Here is a 19,863-nt window from a genome sequence, read left to right as displayed (position 1 = left end):
CATTGACTCAGAAGTTAGAAATTAGTATAGAAATCAAATACATGATTAGTATAGAAATCAGACACATTAGTACAGAAATCAAATTCATGGCTGGAAACAGATAATTAGAAGTCATCAGCATAGAGATGCTATATAAACGACGGAGGCGGGAAAGAAGGGATCACCTGGGGAATGAAGGTGGCTCAAGAGGGGAAGAGCGCTGGGGCACATTAACACTTAGAAATGAGGAAGAATCCAGCAAAGGAAAAATCAGAAGAACTCTGTGAGTTCACAAAATTCAAATGAACAAGCTGTTTCAAGTTTCAAAAAGCAGGATGTGATTAACTTTGTCAAATGTTTTTGAATGGTTAAGCAAAACTGAGTTGCATTTTGGATTTATCAGGATTGTTGAAATGCCCAGATAGCTACAAACTCCCTTTTCATTCTAACGTATGAAATAGCTAAGAGGTCTCACATTCAAGTGTGCATAAGAATTAAGACATTGAGTTTATGCTTAACGTCAGGTATTCTGTACTTTGTGAACCACTTAGGAGCTTTCCTGGTGGCTCAGATGGTAAAGCGCGTGTCCCCAATGCGGGAGACCCGGGTTCGATCCCTGGTTGGGAAGATCCCCTGGAGAAAGAAATGGCAGCCCACTCCAGCAGTCTTGCCTGGAAAATCCCATGGACGGAGGAGCCTGGTGGGCTTCAGTCCATGGGGTCACTAGGAGTCGGACACGACTGAGCGACTTCACTTTCGGGGAAAATCCCCGGGGATTTTCGGGGGAAATCATGAGTAATTTTTACTATCTGGGATTTTTGCCATAAAGGCCGAGTTTAGATCCAACTCACTGTTAGCAATGGGAACCATAGCTTTATACAGCTCTTTCCAATCTATCCTATTAGCAGCCAGGAGATAGGAAAGAGAGCAGGGTCAGGGAGCCTATGCTTAACTACCTACTTTACATAAGTCATAATTTAGAGGTAAATTTACTCTTCCAGTCTAGACTTTCCCACCTCCTGTCATTCCTGGAGTTGAATGAAGCGGGATAAACCATGTGTGGGAGAGTTGACAGCTAGCTGCATGAGCACTCTGGCAATTGTTTTTTTAAATTCCGTTTGGAGAACGAGGCTTCACGGTGTCCCGTCCTCTGAAGTCACCCAGGAAGGAGAGAGTCCCTTACTTCAGCAGAAAAGGGTAAAAGAAAGGCGAAGAGAGCCCACGGAGAAACAACAGGGCAACTCTCTACCTCCCACAGACCTCTCTATCCCAGCCCTCCAACAGCCCCGGGCACCAACCCGGCGGCCACGCCCCGCCCACTTCCGGCCGGTCGCGGCCGTCGGCGTCGCGTGCGCGATGACGTTGCAGTCTCCCGCGGACCCCGGAAGTGCAACTTGAACTTGATCGGGGCGCGGATTCCCGAGAGGGAAAGTCATAACAACCGCACGAGGGAGTTCGACTGGCGAGCTGGAAGGCCACGCCTCCTCGCGCCTCCCCCCACAGCCCTGCAGCTGGGGGCAGAGCTCAGGTAGGATCTGCGTTTGCCGGCGTGTGAGCCCGCGCGGGGCAGGCCCGGGCCGGAGTGAAGAGGAAGAGGCCGGCCCCTTGATTCAGCTCGGGCGGGGGTCGCTGTCGCGGGAGGGGGCCGGAGGGTCCCCGGGAGCCAAGCTCGATTCCTGCGCACCCCTATGCCCTCTGCCCGGGACCTCGATGCGATGGGCAGCTTAACACCTCCTATTTCCATTTTCGATGCGGGGCAGAACACGTGTGTTCCCTGGATGAGTCTCCTTCCACTTGGAGACTGTAGCGTAATGGGCCTTCCTAAGCGTTCTCAGGTTGGGGGTGGGGGATGTATTGCAGTTTTCTGGTTAAAGATTTTTCTACGAAAATTATCACTCGCTACAGACGGAAGACTACAAAGTGCAGTTATAAAATGCTCTCAAAACTTGTAACTTGCATGAGCTCTGGTGGGACATTTCCCTGGGATGCATTCGTAGTTGAAGACTTTTGACTTTGAAATAAAGTTAGGTATATTTTTGGAGTCAGTCTTCTTCCCTTATCCAGAAATTTAACATATTTGTCTAGAGCTCCGGAGTGTGTATTCCTTATGCCGAGTAATTGATTAATTTTTTTACTATATTGCATTTGTCTATTACCCCGAATCCTCTCAAAAGTTGCAAAGGGAAAAATCCTATGGTTTTTCAGGCTAGCGTGTGCCTTATACCATTTACCAAAATGCGTGAAATATAATACAGTTCACCGTATCTTTTTGTCTTAAAGCATTGTTAGAGATATATTCTTCGTGCTTATTTTTTATCCCTCATTGCGAAGAACAGATATGCTGTATTCATTTAATGTATTTAGTAAACAAACAATAAAAGGGGATGACAGAGGATGAGATGGTTGGATGGCATCACCAACTGCATGGACTTGAGTTTGAGCAAGCTCAGGGAGTTGGTGATGGACAGGGAAGCCTGGCGTGCTGCAGTCCCTGAGGTCACAAAGAATCAGATACAACTGAGCCACTGAACTGAACTGATTTAGAAAGTAAGTCAGGGAGCAGTTTTTTGACATCCTCCTACGGGCTTCTGTGTGACTCTAGGTGTTCCTTCAACTTAACGGTGAAGCCTAAACCAGGGATACTCTGGATGGCTTTGAGGCAGTGGCTACTAACAATGCTGGTAAATGGTAAAATAGTACCAACGCCAAGAGGGCAATATGACCTATGAAACTGTAAACATCTGTCCATTCATTCAATTGACAGATATTCATTGGCCACTTTCAGTGTGCCAGGTCGGAGAAGGCAATGGCACCCCACTCCAGTGCTCTTGCCTGGACAATCCCTTGGACGGAGGAGCCTGGTGGGCTGCAGTCCATGGGGTCGCAAAGAGTCGGACATGACTGAGCGACTTCACTTTCACGTTTCACTTTCGTGCATTGGAGAAGGAAATGGCACCCCACTCCAGTGCTCTTGCCTGGACAATCCCTTGGACGGAGGAGCCTGGTGGGCTGCAGTCTATGGGGTCGCACAGAGTCGGACACGACTGAAGCGACTTAGCAGCGGCAGCAGCGACAGTGTACCAGGTGGTGTTCCAGGTGCTGGGTTTCCAATAGCACACAAAAGAGACCGTCTTTGTTTTGAAATTTACATTGTAGTTGATAGAGGACAATTAGCAAGTAAATATATCAAACAGTGATGAGAGTTACGAAGAGAAATAAAGCACAGTGAGGGGAGAGAGAACGATGGAGCACGCTCTTTTAAATACGGTGGTCAATGTCAGCCTCTTTGATAAGAGGACTTTTGAGTAGAGATCTGGATGAAATCAGAGAGTGAGCTCTGGAGGTATGTGATGTGTGTTTTAGGCTAGGAAAAGGAGTATATTTGGTATATCTTCGTATATCTTGGAATAGCAAGGATCTAGGCATGCAGGCATGACTGTTTAAAATTCTCAAGAATATTTATTCAGTGATTTGTGTGACCATGAGGGATCTTTTTTATTGACAGCCTATTTTTCTCAGCTTTCCCCAACAGACCTCTGTGAGGAGAATCTGATGTTTTCAGATATGTAGAGATTTTTCCAAGCTCTCATTAGTACATTTGCATAACTTGTGCTGTCTGTTCTAGCATCAAATTTGGTTTGTACAGTGGTCATAGATAACTGAGTAGTAAGTGAAAAAAGCTAACATGTCAACTTTTCAATCTTTTTTTTTCAATTGTGGTAAAATACGCATAACATAAAATTAGTCATTGTCACCATTTTTAAGTGTACACTTCAGTGGCATCAAGTATTAATACATTCACATTGTTATGCAGCTGCCATTACCATCCATTTCCAGAACTTTTTTATCTTCCCCAAGCAAAACTCCATACCCACTAAACAATTCCCATTCTCCCCTCTTCTCAGCTCTGGGCAACCATTAGTCTACTTTCTTTCTCTATGAATTTTGTTTCTGCTCTAGATATCTCATATAGGTGGAATCATATGACATTTGTCCCTTTGTGACTGGCTTATTTTGTTTAGCATAGTGCCTTCAAAGTTCATGTATGTTGTAGCATGTTAAATGTTCTTCCTTTTTTAAGGCTGAATAACATTCTCTTGTATGTATAGGCTACAGTTTGTTTATCTGTTCATTTGTCTGTGAATACTGTGTCGCTCCCACCTTTATGCTGTTGCAGATAATGCTTCTGGGAACATGAGTGTGCAGATAATCTATTTGAGTCTTCTGCTTTCATTTCTTTTGGTTATATACCCAGAAGTGAAAGTGTTGAATCATGTGCTAATTCTGTTTAATTTTTTAGTAATTGCCATACTGTTATCCACAATGGCTGTACTATTTTACATTCCTACTGGCAGTGCAGAGGTTTCATTTTCTCTGCATCCTCACCAACACTTCTCCACAGCCTTGCCAGACACATTTTCTCTCTTTAAAAAAGTATAGCCATCCTAATGGGTATGAAGTAATATCTCAGTGGTTTTGTTTTCCTTAATGATTGGTGATACTAAATATCTTTTAATCTGATTTTTGGCCATATTTTTATGTCCTTCTTTGGAGCACTGATCATTTATTTTAAGATCTATTTTTTTTTTTTTTTTTTTTTTGTATTTGGCTGTGGTACACAGCTTGCAGCATCTCAGTTCCCCATCCAGGGACTGAACTCAGGCTGTGGCAGTGAAAGTCTGGAATCCTAACCACTAGGCCACCCAGGAACTCCCCTTAAGGTCTGATCTTAATAGAAAATTTTGCAAGTTTTTTGGCAGTAAATTTTTTTAAGGGTTGGGAAAGCAGCCACCTTGTCTTCTGTTAATTTTTTAACCTTAAAATGCTATAGTTATCAAAACTTAAATTCTCTGTAGACCAACTACCTGTAGTAACTCCAAACTTAGAAGTAAAAGAAACCATGAAATATCTTTTATAACAATGAATGAACCTCTGGGTATCAGACTGTGATGAAAAGTTCTGAAAAGCCAAAGATCATCCTGACCTGCTTTGATTCTTTTCTCTTTTTCTTTAGATGGAAAGGAATGTATTGATTGGCTGACTATGGCTGTGAAGTAGATCGCTCTTGTGTTGTTGTTTTCTGGTAGCTGAGAAGAGCAGGAAACAGAAGAGAGAAAAATGATGAAGAAACAGGGAAAAGACCTGTTAGGTAGCAGTTGGATGTAGCTAGATGGAGAATAGCAAAGGAGTTCAGTAACATTAATGGACTAAGCCCTGGAACTGACAGGAGAAGTCAGGGGATCTGGAAACAAAATGACAGAAAGTAATAGAGCTTCACAGCCTGGAAGGGGTGGGGGACAGGCCGAGAGGGCAAATCACGGCTGTATTTCAGTAGGTGGTTCTGAAATCAGCCACCTGGCCTTAAGTTATTCAGCCACACCTACTGTATACCAGGTAACATATGTCACTTTGTCTGGTTCAACGCTGAGTATTTGGAGGGTGTGCGATGTATACACCCCACAGAAATAAACTTAACTTGTTCAGACCGTGTATCATATCATCTCCAGCCACAGAGCTCTGAGGTTTAATTGAGTCATTTAATGACTAGTTTTGTAGTTTAACAGTGTTCAGCATCGTTAAAAATTATTAATTTTATTTTTTTTAAATTATTTTTAATTTATCCATTTAAGAAAGGAAGGACTTTTTTTAGTGCAAGGTAATGCATCTTTCTTTAAAAAAAACTTGAATGCCTTTGATATTATCGTTTATTAAATACTTTTTGGGTACTGCATTTAGCTATTTCAGTTATAAAGCTTATTTAAGTTAACTACTATGCTCTGATTTAAAGTACTGAATGAAAAATTGTACCACACTTGTGTATCATTCTTTGAATTTGTTATGGATGAGGTAGCAGATGACTGACTTGCTCAACGTTTCACAGCTAAATTAAAGATAATTTAGCGGTAGCAGTGCTCTGCTACTTAATCTGATACTGTGTTCTTGTCTCCTTTTTTTGGAGAATGGTTCATATTTGCTATATAGATACTGCAGTACAGATAACGTAATTTTTGCTGTAGAGAAAAATATCACTGTAGATATTTTGCTGTAGAGAAAAAGATCATTCAAGCAAAGCATTTATTGTATGTTTTTATTTCTTTATAGCAGATTGGATATTAATTTCAGGTGCAGTCTAGGTTGATAATATACTTAGGGTTGATTTGCTTAGTGGTTAGAGAGGCGTTGATAAGACTAAGACTGTGAATTTGGGCCTCTTAAGACCTTTTAGTAGCTAATTAAGGAAATGATAGCAACTAGTACCCAACAGTGTAACTGCTAATGGCTGTGGATGTAGCTGGTTTTCCTATCCCCTGCTAATCATTGCAATCATATGCTATATGGTGTAAGAAGGCAGCAGGGAAGATACTATATGTGGCTCTATAGCGACGGTACATCTATTTTTTAAAAAATTCAGAGTTAACATCCAAGGTAATGAAGGAGAGTGATATCCTTTTCATCCGAAAAGCATAACTTAGTACTGTGTGCTTTGTTTAGAACATGGAATAAGCTAGACATGTGACCAAAATTATAAGTCAAGGCAAAGCGGTTTAAGAAACTAAAAAGTTTGGTTAATTGATAAGTGAGCTATTCTCTTGACTTGAATTACCCTGGAAGTGACTCTTACAGTAACTCAAGTATTTTGGGAAATAATTCATCATCATAGCTCATTTGGCTTAATACCTGTTAATGTAGTTGAAGTATTTATCTTAAGTGGTCAGATCCAGGAATTGGTAGGTCAAGGAAGAGAGGAAGGATCAGATCAGGAAAGCGGGGGAAGTACTGGCAGAAAAGAAAGGGAGTCTGTCAACAGGTATTAGCTGGGATTGGACTCTGATCTCAGAAGTGATGGGAAGAAGGAGGAAGATACAGGGACAGGAAAAGGCCCAAGATCTACTTGAACTGAAATATGAGACAAGGAAAACAGGGAAATAGTTAGGCAGGGTCTCGGTTATCTGAATCTGTAAAAGATGGATGCCTAGTCATGAGGCAGTCTGGATCCCATACTTGAGGATCTTATGTGCTAGTTGGGATGTCTGCTATAAAGACAAGATTTTAGCAAAATGTTTTGTATTATGATAGAAGCATGTATAGGATGGTATGCGGGAGGCACATTGCCTTACCTGGGGTTTTTGAAAGACATGGTAGAGACAATGATACCTAAGTTGAAAACTTCAGAATAAGTCATTTAAAAATAAAATGAAAAAGCTTCTAAACAGAAGAGATAGCTCTCAGCTCTGTGGTATCTTTTAAAACTAAAAGGAGTTTGCAACTACTTGAGCAGAAAGTTCGATTGTTATGAGAGATGGAGTTGGTGAAACAGACAGGAACCAGGTCATGGAGGGAGAAACACAGGCTATGAGAAGGCTTGTATGGTGTGATAAGGATTCTGGACTTGCCTCTGTAGCCAGTAGAAACTATTGAATGGTTTCTCTTGTGTCCTGTGTGGTAAGGAATTTAGCTTTGCCCCAGAATAGGCCTGGCTTTTGCCCTCAGTTTCTGGATGGTGTCTTGGTTTGCTTGGGGACTTTGGATCGCATTGTCTAACAGAATGATTTAGAGTGGAGGCTGCCCATAGCCAGAAAGACTGTGACTTAGCATAGGGACTTAGACTGCCTGGGTTTCAGTTGTCCTTGAAGCTGAGATCCGCCATTGAGCAGTCAGGCAATCATGCCTATGCAATGCAGACTCTACCCGCACCCCACCCTCCCCAAAAAACCAACTCTGAACGCCATGTTTCATGCAAGCTCTCCAGGTTGGCAGTAGTCTGTGCATATTATGCCATATAGTTAGCAAGAGAGTAACATCCAGAACTTCACAGAGGGACTTGCCAGGTGGCTCAGTGGTAAAGAATCTGCCCGCCAATGCAGGAGACGTGGGTTCAGTCCCTGGGTCAAGAAGATCCCCTAGAGAAGGAAATGGCAACCCACTACAGTATTCTTGCCTGGAGAATCCCATGAACAGAGGAGCTTGATGGATTATAGCCCATGGGGTTGCAAAAGAGTCAGACACGACTAGCGACTAAACAACAACACAGCTTCACAGAGAGAAGACATCAGAAGCTCCGTGTTTGTACTCTCCTCACCTTTGTCTAATATGTTTTTTCCCTTCCCTGACTTTAATCGTGCTTAAACCATAGTCATGAGTAGAAAATTTTTTCATTCAGTTATTTCGATCTCCCTAGCGAATTATCAGACCTGAATGGACTTTGGGAATCCTGTGCACTTGTAATTGGTGTTAAAAGTGATAATCTCTTGTGTGGACTGTTGCATCTAATTCAATAGTTGTCCAAAGCCTTACATCTCCTTTCTCTGCTTCTTCCTTCCTCTGCTGCTGCTAAGTCACTTCAGTCATGTCTGACTCTGTGCAACCCCATAGATGGCAGCCCACCAGGCTCCCCCGTCCCTGGAATTCTCCAGGCAAGAACACTGGAGTGGGTCGCCATTTCCTTCTCCATCCTCCTTCCTCTGATTAGGGCCAAAAATGGCTTTAGCATTTGAATGCAGGGCCAAATGAACTGATGATGTTGAAGTAACCTCTCTTTTAAGATTGAGGCTGTTTGGAAAAGCATCAAGAATGTTATAACACAAATGCTTCTAAACATGATGACATCTCCTGATACTTTCTAATTGCTATCGAGTCAGTTGCATCTCTCAAAATACATAATTTGAAGCTGTATCCCCACCAAAGTAATTAAGGTTAAATGAACTCATGTGGGTAGGATTCTGATCTGATAGGATTTGTGTCTTGAGATCTGAAATCTCTTTAATTTCTCTACCATGTTAGGACTCAGCAAACAGGTGTCTGTCTAAAAGCCAAGAAGAAAGTTCTCACCAAAAACAAACCCTGTCAGACCTTGATCTGGGATTTCTAACCTCCAGGACTGTGAGAAGATAAAGTCCTCTGTTTGAGTCAGCCGATATTTTGTTATGGCAACTGGAACAGACTTACACCAATTTATGATCTTTTCTGTTTCTTAATCAGCAATTAGGTTTCATGCGCTCTAGTGGAGGAATGTTAGGAGTTCGATGAACTCAGTTTTCCATCAGTTCAGTCTCTCAGTCATGTCTGACTCTTTGAGACCCCATGGACTGCAGCACCCCAGGCTTCCCTGTCCATCACCAACTCCCGGAGTTTACTCAGACTCATGTCCATTGAGTTGGTGATGCCTTGCAACCATCTCATTCTCTGTCTTCCCCTTCTCCTGCCTTCAATCTTTCCCAGCATCAGGGTCTTTTCCAGTGAGTCAGTTCTTTGCATCAGGTGGCCAAAGTATTGGAGTTTCAGCTTCAGCATCAGTCCTTCCAGTGAATATTCAGGGTTGATTTCCTTTAGGATTCATTGGTTGGATCACCTTGAAGTTCAAGGGACTCTCAAGAGTCTTCTCCAACACCACAGTTCAGAACCGTCAATACCTTGGCACTCAGCTATCTTTATAGTCCAACTCTCACATCCATACATGACTACTGGAAAAACCATAGGTTTGACTAGATGGACCTCGGTGGCAGGGTAATGTCTCTGCTTTTTAATATGCTGTCTAGGTTGGTCATAGCTGTTCTTCCAAGGAGCAAGCGTCTTTTAATTTCATGGCTGCAGTCACCATCTGCAGTGATTTTGGAGCCCGCAAAAATAAAGTGTGTCACTGTTTCCATTGTTTCCCCATCTATTTGCCATGAAGTGATGGTACCAGATGCCATGATCTTCATTTTCTGAATGTTGAGTTTTAAGCCAATTTTTTCACTGTCTTCTTTCGCTTTCATCAAGAGGCTCTTTAGTTCTTTGCTTTCTGCCATAAGTGTGGTGTCATCTGAGTTTATTGATATTTCTCCCGGCAATCTTGATTCCAGCTTGTGCTTCATCCAGCCCAACATTTCTCATGATATATTCTGCATATAAGTTAATTAAGCAGGGTGAGAATATACAACCTTGACATATTTGTTTCCCTATTTGGAACCAGTCTATTGTTCCATGTTCAGTTCTAACTGTTGCTTCTTGACCTGCATACAGATTTCGCAGGAGACAGACAGGTCAGGTGGTCTGGTATTCCCATCTCTTAAAGAATTTTCCACAGTTTATTGTGAATCAAGGCTTTGTCTTAGTCAATAAATCAGAAATAGATGTTTTTCTGGAACTCTTGCTTTTTCTATGATACAATGGATGTTGGCAATTTGATCTCTGGTTCCTTTGCCATTTCTAAATCCAGCTTGAACATCTGGAAGTTCTCGGTTCATGTTGTTGAAGCCTGGCTTGGAGAATTTTGAGCATTACTTTGCTAGTGTGTGCGATGAGTACAGTTGTGTGGTAGTTTGAACATTCTTTAGCATTGCCTTTCTTTGGGATTGGAATGAAAACTGACCTTTTCCAGTCCTGTGGCCACTGCTGAGTTTTCCAAACTTGCTGGCATATTGAGGGCAACACTTTCACATCATCATCTCATAGGATTTGAAATAACTCAACTGGAATTCCATCACCTCCACTAGCTTTGTTGTACTGATGTTTGCTAAGGCCCACTTGACTTCCCACTCCAGGATGTCTGGCTCTAGGTGGGTGATCACACCATTGTGGTTATCTGGGTCATGAAGATCTTTTTTGTATAGTTCTGTGTATTCTTGCCATCTCTTCTTAATATCTTCTGCTTCTGTTAGGTTAATACCATTTCTGTCCTTTATTGTGCTCATCTTTGCATGAAATGTTCACTTGGTATCTCTGATTTTCTTGAAGAGATCTCTAGTCTTTTCCATTCTCTTTTCCTCTTATTCCTTTGCATTGATCACTGAGGAAGGCTTTCTTATCTCTCCTTGCTATTCCTTGGAACTCTGCATTCACATGGGAATATCTTTCCTTTTATCCTTTGCCTTTCACTTATCTTCTTTTCCCAGGTATTTGTAAGGCCTCTTCAGACAGCCATTTTGCCTTTTTGCACTTCTTTTCCTTGGGGATGGTCTTGTTCCCTGCCTCCTTTACAGTGTCATGAACCTCCATCCATAGTCCTTCAGGCAATCTGTCTATCAGATCTAATCCCTTGAATCTGTTTGTCACTTCCACTGTATAATCATAAGGGATTTGATTTAGGTCACATCTGAATGCCCTAGTGGTTTTCCCTACTTTCTTCAATTTAATTCTGAATTTGGCAATAAGGAGTTCATGATCTGAGCCACAGTCAGCTCCTAGTCTTGTTTTTGCTGACTGTGTAGAGCTTCTCCATCTTTGGCTACAAAGAATATAATTACTCTGATTTCAGGATTGACCATCTGGTGATGTCCATGTGTAGAGTCTTTTCTTGTGTTCTTGGAAGAGGATGTTTACTATGACTAGTGCATTCTCTTGGCAAAACTCTGTTAGCCTTTGCCCTGCTTCATTTTGTACTTCAAGGCCAAATTTTCCTGTTACTATAGGTATCTCTTGACTTCCTCTTTTTGCATTCCAGTCCCCTGTAATGAAAAGGTTATCTTTTCGGAGTGTTAGTTCTGGAAGGTCTTGTAGGTCTTCACAGAACCATTCACCTTCAGATTCTTCAGCATTACTGGTCAGGGCATAGACTTGGATTACTGTTTTGATGTTGAATTGTTTGCCTTGGAAATGAACAGAGATCATTCTATCATTTTTGAGATTGCATCCAAGTACTGCATTTCTGACTCTTTTGTTGACTGTGAGGGCTACTCCATTTCGTCTAAGGGATTCTTACCCACAGTAGTAGATATAATGGTCATCTGAGTTAAATTTGCCCATTCCAGTTCATTTTAGTTCACTAATTCCTAAAATGTTGATGTTCACTCTTGCCATCTCCTGTTTGACCACTTCCAATATGTCTTGATTCATGGACCTAACATTCCAGTTTCCTATGCAGTATTGTTCTTTACAGCATCAGACTTTACATTCATCACCAATCACATCCCCAACTGGGTGTTGTTTTTGCTTTAGCTCCGTCTCTTCTTTCTTTCTGGTTTTATTTCTTCATTCTTCTCTAAGAACGTATTGGGCATCTACCGACCTGGGGAGTTCATCTTTTGGTGTCTTATCTTTTTGCCTTTTCATACTGTACATGGGGTTCTCAAGACATGAGTACTGAAGTGGTTTGCCATTGCCTTCTCTCGTGGACCAAGTTTTGTCAGAACTCTCTACCATGTCCCGTCCATCTTGGGTGGCCCTACATGGCATGGCAATAGTTTCATTGAGCTAGACAAGGTTGTGGTCCATGTGATCAGTTTGATTAGTTCTCTGTGATTGTGGTTTCCAGTCTGTCTGCCCTCTGAGGGATAAGGATAAGAGGCTTATCCTTAGACCCACTTTAAAGTTGAATCACCTGAAATTGCTCAAAAACTCTAAAGAAGTTGATCAGAGAGGCCTCTAAGAGGACTTTTAGATTGTATACCATCTAAAACGATTGAGCAAAAAAGTTTGTACGTGAAAGTAGAAGAAAGGAAGAAGGAAAAATGAAATGAAAAATGATAGATGGTAGGGTCTTTTCTGTAGGTTGGATTGTGGTCTGAATTTATACAGAATGACTTTAGGTTTGGTTCTAAGATACAGCAAAGTTGGTCTTACTGGAGACAGTTTTGGACCTCTTCTCTCCAGCAGCAAAGCATTTTTGATCTGTACCTTGTTCTTTTGGGATATTTTTCTACTTTTTTCTAGGTGACTAATGTAAAATCAATTCATGTTAATATATTTCACAGGTAATTGTGATAAAAGTATTATTTTTTGCAGATATTATTTCATTATTTTGAAGCAGTGCTAGTGATTATAGTGGTGAAAATTTGATCTGCCTTAGGAACACTACAAGTACTTCTAAGAAACTAGATGATTCCATTTTATCATTCAAGACAAGCTATTTATTTAAAACAGTTTATTTATTCTGAATATTTTTCCTCAATAAAAAAACAAGTATAATTATTTTTATCCAAACAAGCATATGTGTTTGTGTTTCTAACTGTTCCAGTTAAAAATATAAGGTTTTTCTCTTTTTCTCTTTCAACAAAGAAAGACTTAGAGCCAGATCAATCCCTAACACTGAAAATGAGTTTTTAAAGCTAATTTCCCTTTATTTTTAAAATTCAAAAACAGTGGGAGGAAGCAGCATTTTTGTTTTGGTAAATCCGAAAGAAGCTTCTTTCCCATGTGGAAAATAAATTATTGCTGAATTGGAAAATCAGTAAGCAGTGTAGTCAGTGATAATGAAAATAAATCAATCTGGGAGCTAAAGTGATGTGCAGTAGTTCGCTGGGGATTTGAATATATGTTGTCTATTGCTGTGTAACAAATTATCTTAAAATTTAGCAGCTGAAATGAAGAACATCTGTTATCTGCATGTTCTCTTAGGGTCAGGAATTTAGGAGCAGCTTCGCTAGGTTGTGGCCCAGACAGTAAAGAATCTACCTGCGGTGTGGAGGACCCGGGTTTACTCCTTGGGCTGGGAAGATCCCTGGTGAAGGGCATGGCTACACTGCAGTGTTCTTGCCTGGAGAATCCCCTACACCGAGTAGTCTGGCGGGCCACAGTCTGTGGGGTCGCAGAGAGTCGGACGCGACTGAGCGACTAGCACTCTTAACTTTTCACTTAGCTCGTTCTCTTTCAGGATGTCTCGTAGGGGTGGGATTTCGGTGTCGGCGGGGCTGCCATCGTCTGTGGCCTGACCGGCTCTGAATCGTGTACTTCCAACGTGCGCCCTTGTGTCTGCTGGCAGAAGCTTCTCTCACTCGCCCCCCGGCCCCTCTCTCCATACGGCTGCTCACAGCGTGGTCTTCTCGAGTGAGTGATCCGAGGGAAGGCGAGCACACACAGGATGGAAGCCGCAGCTGCGGAACTGTGATACTGTCGCTTCTGCTGCTCACTGTTGGTCTTACACGTCAGCTCTGGCCCAGTGTGGGAGGTTGCATCATGGAGGCGTGACTCCTAAGAGTGGGAGGCTGGCTGCCACCGCCTGCCCCCCAGCCTGCAGGGGTTCCCGTCCTTTCACCGTGTACAGTGCACTCTCCGCTTCCCAAGGCCGTGACATGTCTCATTCTATGACTGGATCATCCTGGAGTCCAGAACGGCATCATCTCAGTCAGGTCCAGGTGTAGATGGGGTTCCTTCCTTGAGCATAGCTTCTTGAGTTCACTCATTTCCATTTGTCTCTGCTCACCCACCTGCCCCACCACCTAAAATACAGTGGTGGGTCAGACACAAGGTAACTTCTGTAGACATTCTTGTTTCTTAAGGGGAAAAATCGGAGACACAAAGGCATCACTGGTTCATAGCAGTTCTGAAATCCAGATGGGCAACATCAGTAGGGCTCAAGCCTGGAAGTCGTTATCCATGTTTTCAGCTTTGCCATCTGTACTCTTGGTCTTACCTCTTTTTTTTTCTTTTTCTTTCATAAAGTATAATAGATGTTTGCAGGTGAGAGGTTTTCTCTGTCTGCTTCCTGCCAGTAAAACTGTAGGGTCCAAAAACCTCTTTTCATTTAAGATGTATTGAATCTTTTAAATATTAAACAATGTATTAAAAATCCTATATACATCTTGTGGACATTCTGTGAATTCTGTTGAGATGTGAATTCTTTTGAGATACATTTATTTAGTTAGACAAAAGCCACAACCACACATTTTTTTAAAAAGCTAAATCCTTGTATACTTCAGGCTCCTGCTTCTTAGGCTGAGGGACAATGATTGTAAGCTTTCCAGAAGCTGTATTGTTCGAGAGAGTCAGTGAGGCACACTCTACTCTCTTGAAAGGGCTGACTAATTGACTGACCAATATTCTAAGGTATCACCTTTAATGTATTAATATATTAGTATTTAACACTCAGCTTCATCTTTGAACCATGTTTTCCTGGTTGTGTCCTGGATTTGCTTAGAAGACATTTGTCACTAAATGTCATTTGTCTTCTGGAGAGGAATTTTTTCTCTTTTTAATAGACTGTTTTCTAGAACAGTTCTAGGTTCACAGCCGAGTTGAGTGGAGACTTCAGAGATTTCTCATATGCCTCTTGCCTCTTGGACTCACATAGCCTTCCTTGCTATAAAATTCTGCATCAAAAGTAGAGCTCCATTTGTTACAGTCAGTTAACCTGTTACTGACTTAGTCAGTCGCTAAGGGACTCTTTGTGACTGCATGGACTGCAGCACGCCAGACTCCTCTGTCCTCCACCATCCCTTGGAGTTTGCTCATAATCGTGTCCGTTGGGTCAGTGATGCTATCTAACCATCTCATTATCTCCTGCCCCCTTCCTCTTTGCTTTCAATCTTTCCCAGCTCAAGGTCCTTTTCAATGAATTGGCTCTTTGCATCAGATGGCCAAAGTATTAGAGCTTCAGCTTCAGTCCTTCTATGAATATTCAGGGTTGATTTCCTTTAGGATTGATTAGTTTGCTCTCCTTGCAGTCCAAAGTACTCTCTAGATTCTCCATTTCAAAAGCATTTCAAAAGCATCAGTTCTTTGGCACTCAGCCTTCTTTTATGGGCCCTCTTTCATCAGTACATGACAACTGGAAAAACCATAACTTTAACTGTGGACTTTGGTCGGCAAAGTCATATCCCTGCTTTTTAATATGCTATCTAGATTTGTTATAACTTTCCTTCCAAGTTAACCTTCATTGACACATCATTATCACCCAAAGTCTGTAGTTTACATTAGAGTTCTCTCTTGTGTTGTATATTCAGTGCGTTTGGACATACCTATAATGGTATGTGTCTTCCATCAGAGTATCATACAGAATAGTTTCACTATCCTAAAAAATCCTCTTTATTATGCCTATTCACTCCTCCTTCCTCCCTAACCCCTGGCAACCACTAATCTTTTTAGTTTCCATAGTTTTGTCCTTTCCAGAATATCATAGAGTTGGAATTGTATATAGTATGCAGGCCTTGCACATTGGCTTCTTTTACTTAGTAATATACTTTTTTAAGTTTCCTCCCTGTCTTTTCTTTTTTTTTTTTTTTTTTGGAGAATTTTAAGCATTACTTTATTTATTTTTTTTTTTAATTTTTATTTTTCAGTGGGTTTTGTCATACATTGATATGAATCAGCCATAGAGTTACACAAATTCCATGGCTTGATATCTTTTTTTTTAGTGTTGCCAAATAATATTCTTTTGTATGAATGTACTACAATTGATTTATTCATTCACCTACTGAAGGACCCCTTTGTTCTTTCTGAGTTTGGCAATAATGACCAAAACTGCTGTTAGCATCTATACACAGATGTTTGTGTGGACTTGATTTTTCAACTAGTTCAGCTAAATACCAAGGAGCATGATCCTGGGTTGCATGGTGAGAATATGTTTAATTTTGTAAGACACTGTCAAATTGTCTTCCCGTATCATCGCTGTATCATTTTGCATTCTGGCCAACAGTGAAAGCAAGTTCTTATTGCTCTATATCCTAGCCAGCATCTGGTGTCATCAGTGTTAAAGATTTTAGCCTTCCTAATAGGTGTGTAGTGGTCTCTCGTTGTTTTAATTTGCAGTTCCCTAATGACATATGATGTTAAACATCATCATTTTGTAAGCTTACTTTCCACCTGTAATCTTCCTTAGTCAGGATGTCCTATCAGGCCTCTTGCCCATTTTTTAAATTGGGTTGATCTCTTACTGTTGAGCGTTAAGAGTCCTTCATGTATTTTGAGTGAGATGCCTTTGTTAGATATGTCTTTTGAAAATATTTTCTCTCGGTCTGTGGCTTGGCTTTTCATTTCCTTGACAGGATCTTTTGCAGTGCAAGGTGTGGCTCCTTTTTACTTAACAGTCCTTTTATTAAGTTATTGCTTGCTTCTCACATTTTAGTATAAGCAGCAAAAAGAACCAGGTGGCACACTCAGCACTCTAGGTAGAAATTTCCTTGTTAGACCAACCACTTCACTAGATACATTTTCTACTTTGCATATAATTCCATGGGACACTAGAATTGCCACCACTACACAACAGCCCCTTTCTCGAGTTCCCAGTAACACTTACTTTGCTTTCTTGCAGGTCCTCACCCACAGCCTTGTCAAGGACCATGGGGCTTTTAACAGATTCTTCAGTGGGATGGGTGCTGTAGCCTTTGTCTAACACTTTTTTCAGAGCCCTATGCCTGCTTCCAAAGCCATTCTCACATTTAAGAGTTTTGGTATGACAGCATTCCACTTAGAGGTACCAAAATTGGTATCTGTGGTTGCCCTAAAAGAAGTAGTTGCTGTACTAAAATTTCTGTAAGACAGATCACATGGTTGACTGAATTACAGCACAATTTGAATTTGCAATCCTAAAGGAAGGATCGGACCTTGATCATCATGGTGGGTACATAAAGGCATATAAAGGTACATAAAGGAAGCTGGGCACCCCAGATCTCTAATTCTGTTGAGCCTCCTTTGCCAGTAGAAGCAGCCCTTCTACTCCTTCCCAGGAGGTTGTCTCCCCTGCCTGAAGAACCTGTCACGGCCTCCCCTGAGTTGCCCACAGTGGATCGCTGATCTTCCTCTTTTCTCATTCCAACCATCTTCCGTTTCTTCTAGACCTGTAACCAGACGAGTCCAAACAGACCCCAGAGGGTGAAGTAAAAAGATTAAACCACAAAGATGCGTGTGGTTTTTTTTCAGTTTGTATTTGTAGAAACTGGAGAATTGTGTGTGGGAATAGATTCTAAGAATGTGGAATCAGGTTAAAGGAATATACAGTTGTAAAGAAGAAGTGATGCTCCTTGTTCCTCTGAAACATTATGCATACTATTTCCGCACTTGTAGTTTGATTAGTTAATGGCCTGTCTCACTAGACCAAGCTGTTCAGTTGCTAGGACCATTTATTTTTGTAACAGCACGAGAAGCAGCAAACATTATGTGCCAGGTATTGTTCTAAGAACCTAACATACATTAGTTCATTTGATCCCCACAGCTATCCTTTAAGTAGCTACTAATATAAAGTGCATTTTTTAGATGTGGAAACAAGGTTACTGTATTGAGGGTCCTCAAGACTGCCCTTAGGTTTGATGATTTGCTGGCAGAACTCCCAGAACTCAGAAAAGCTATTAAATTCACAGTTGCAGTTTATTACAGTGAAAGGGTACAGATTAAAAACAGCAAACAGAAAAACCACATAGGGCTGGGGCCAGATACTAGCTTCCACTTGTCCTCTCTGAGCAGTCCTACAGAAAGTGTCTTATTCTTCCATCGACAGTGTGTGACAAGTGCAAAGTGTTAGCAACCAAGGAAGCGCCCCTGAGCCTTGGTGTCCAGAGTGATTTTTGAGTGTCAGTCACATACATTGGGGGCTTCCCTGGTGGCTCAGTGGTGAGGAATCTGCCTGCCAATGCAGGAGTTGAGGGCTCGACCCCTGGGTTGGGAAGATCCCCCCGAGAGGAGAATGGCAAGCCACTCCAGTATTCTTGTTTAGAGAATACCATGGACAGATGAGCCAGGCAGACTACCATCCCTGGGGTCGCAAATGAGTCAGACATGAGTTAGCGGCTAAATAGCAACAGCAACACATAGGCATGGAGGGCCCCCATGACTAACTCAGTGACCAGCCCCCACAGAGGTCAATCTGATACAGCATGCCACAGGATCCAGGGGACAGAAACATGCATTCACCATAAAGCATACGGCTAGTAAACTGCATGGCATGGCCCAAGGCCTCAGGCGTATGAGGATACTGTTATCAGGCGTGGTATTCCAAGGACTTATAGGTTTCTCACAGAAGCCAGTCACGGGTAAGTTCTTTCTTTAGAATGCAGAGGTTTTGGACATCCCAAGCCTGCCGAGTTAACTGCACACTTGAGGTTAAGTACCTTGCCCTGGGTATTATACAGAAGAAATGGCCGAGTTAAAATTTAAGTACAGGCATTCTGGCTCTACTGTCATATGACCATATGTTCTACTGCCTTTTGGTATAGCTTCTGTCAAATACAGAATCTGGTATGTTTGAGGCATTGAATAAATTTTTATTAAGTGAATGTGGAGAAGTGACTGGCAACCCACTCCAGTATTCTTGCCTGGAGAATCCCATGGACAGAGGAGTCGTGGGCTGCAGTCCATAGGATCTCAAAGAGTTGGACACGACTGAGCGACTAACACACGCTAAGTGAATGAATGGAAGAATGATAGGAAACTGTAGGCTGGGTCTGTTGATTCAGCAAAGGTTATTAGTGTTAAAGCTTTTTCATGAAATACCACATGTCTCTATCTACTCCACAGCTCTCTAAAATCTAAGTGAGTTATTAGACATTCATTGAAGATCAGCTTAAGTTTCTTTTTGGCTGTCTTCAGGTTTGTAAATATTGCTCAATTGACTTGAGTAGTAGGATTAGAAATCAAATTATTTCTAATGTATTAAGAAAGTATATGACTGCTTGAAATTTCAATAATTAGAGCTATTTTTCTGGTTTACAGTGTTATGCATTCCTTAATAGCTGTTGCAATTATAGCTAAAGCTAAATACTTGTGATATTTAGGTTATTTTTCTATTTGTGTGTATTTGCTAATTTCTGTTGGAATAAATAACAAGATTTGGCTGAAATGTAACAAAATCCCTCCTCAAGTAATAGTTAATAAATCTGTTTTATTATTTTCTACCCACAGGGTATATATATCATTCTCCATGGAATGAGTACTACCATAACATGTAGAGCATTTAGGGAAATAGAATAAATCATGCCAATTACCATTTATTTTTACATTTAAAAAATCTCCTCACTTTTATCTGTTGTAACCTTATTAAGGTATAATTGAAGTTCAATAAATTGTACATATTTAAAGTATATAATTTGATGTTGTTTTAACATATATCCTTGAAATTCTCATCACTATCAAGATAAGGAATATTTCCATCACCTCCAGATGTTTTCTCCTGTCATTTTCTGTTGGTCATTTGTATGTCTTTTCTCAAGAGGTAGCTGTTTAAATCTTTTACCTACTTTTAAGTTTGATTTTCTTATT

At 41.2% G+C, this 19,863-nt stretch overlaps 1 protein-coding gene across 5 annotated transcripts in view; it reads left to right on the top strand.

Moving 5' to 3' along the window:
• Positions 1 to 1,362: 1,362 nt before the first annotated feature.
• The window catches only part of ARB2A (ARB2 cotranscriptional regulator A), a 390,660-nt gene continuing 372,159 nt past the window's right edge, over positions 1,363 to 19,863 (top strand). For all 5 annotated transcript variants that reach the window (XM_065911417.1, XM_065910862.1, XM_065908427.1 and 2 more), the window contains exon 1: positions 1,363 to 1,507. The gene's annotated coding sequence lies outside the window, so the exon portion shown is untranslated. The remainder of the gene's footprint in view (positions 1,508 to 19,863) is intronic.

Source organism: Muntiacus reevesi, chromosome 1 (genome assembly GCF_963930625.1).
Source record: "Muntiacus reevesi chromosome 1, mMunRee1.1, whole genome shotgun sequence".
Taxonomy (NCBI): Eukaryota; Metazoa; Chordata; class Mammalia; order Artiodactyla; family Cervidae; genus Muntiacus; species Muntiacus reevesi.
This window is presented reverse-complemented; position numbering and strand designations above follow the sequence as displayed.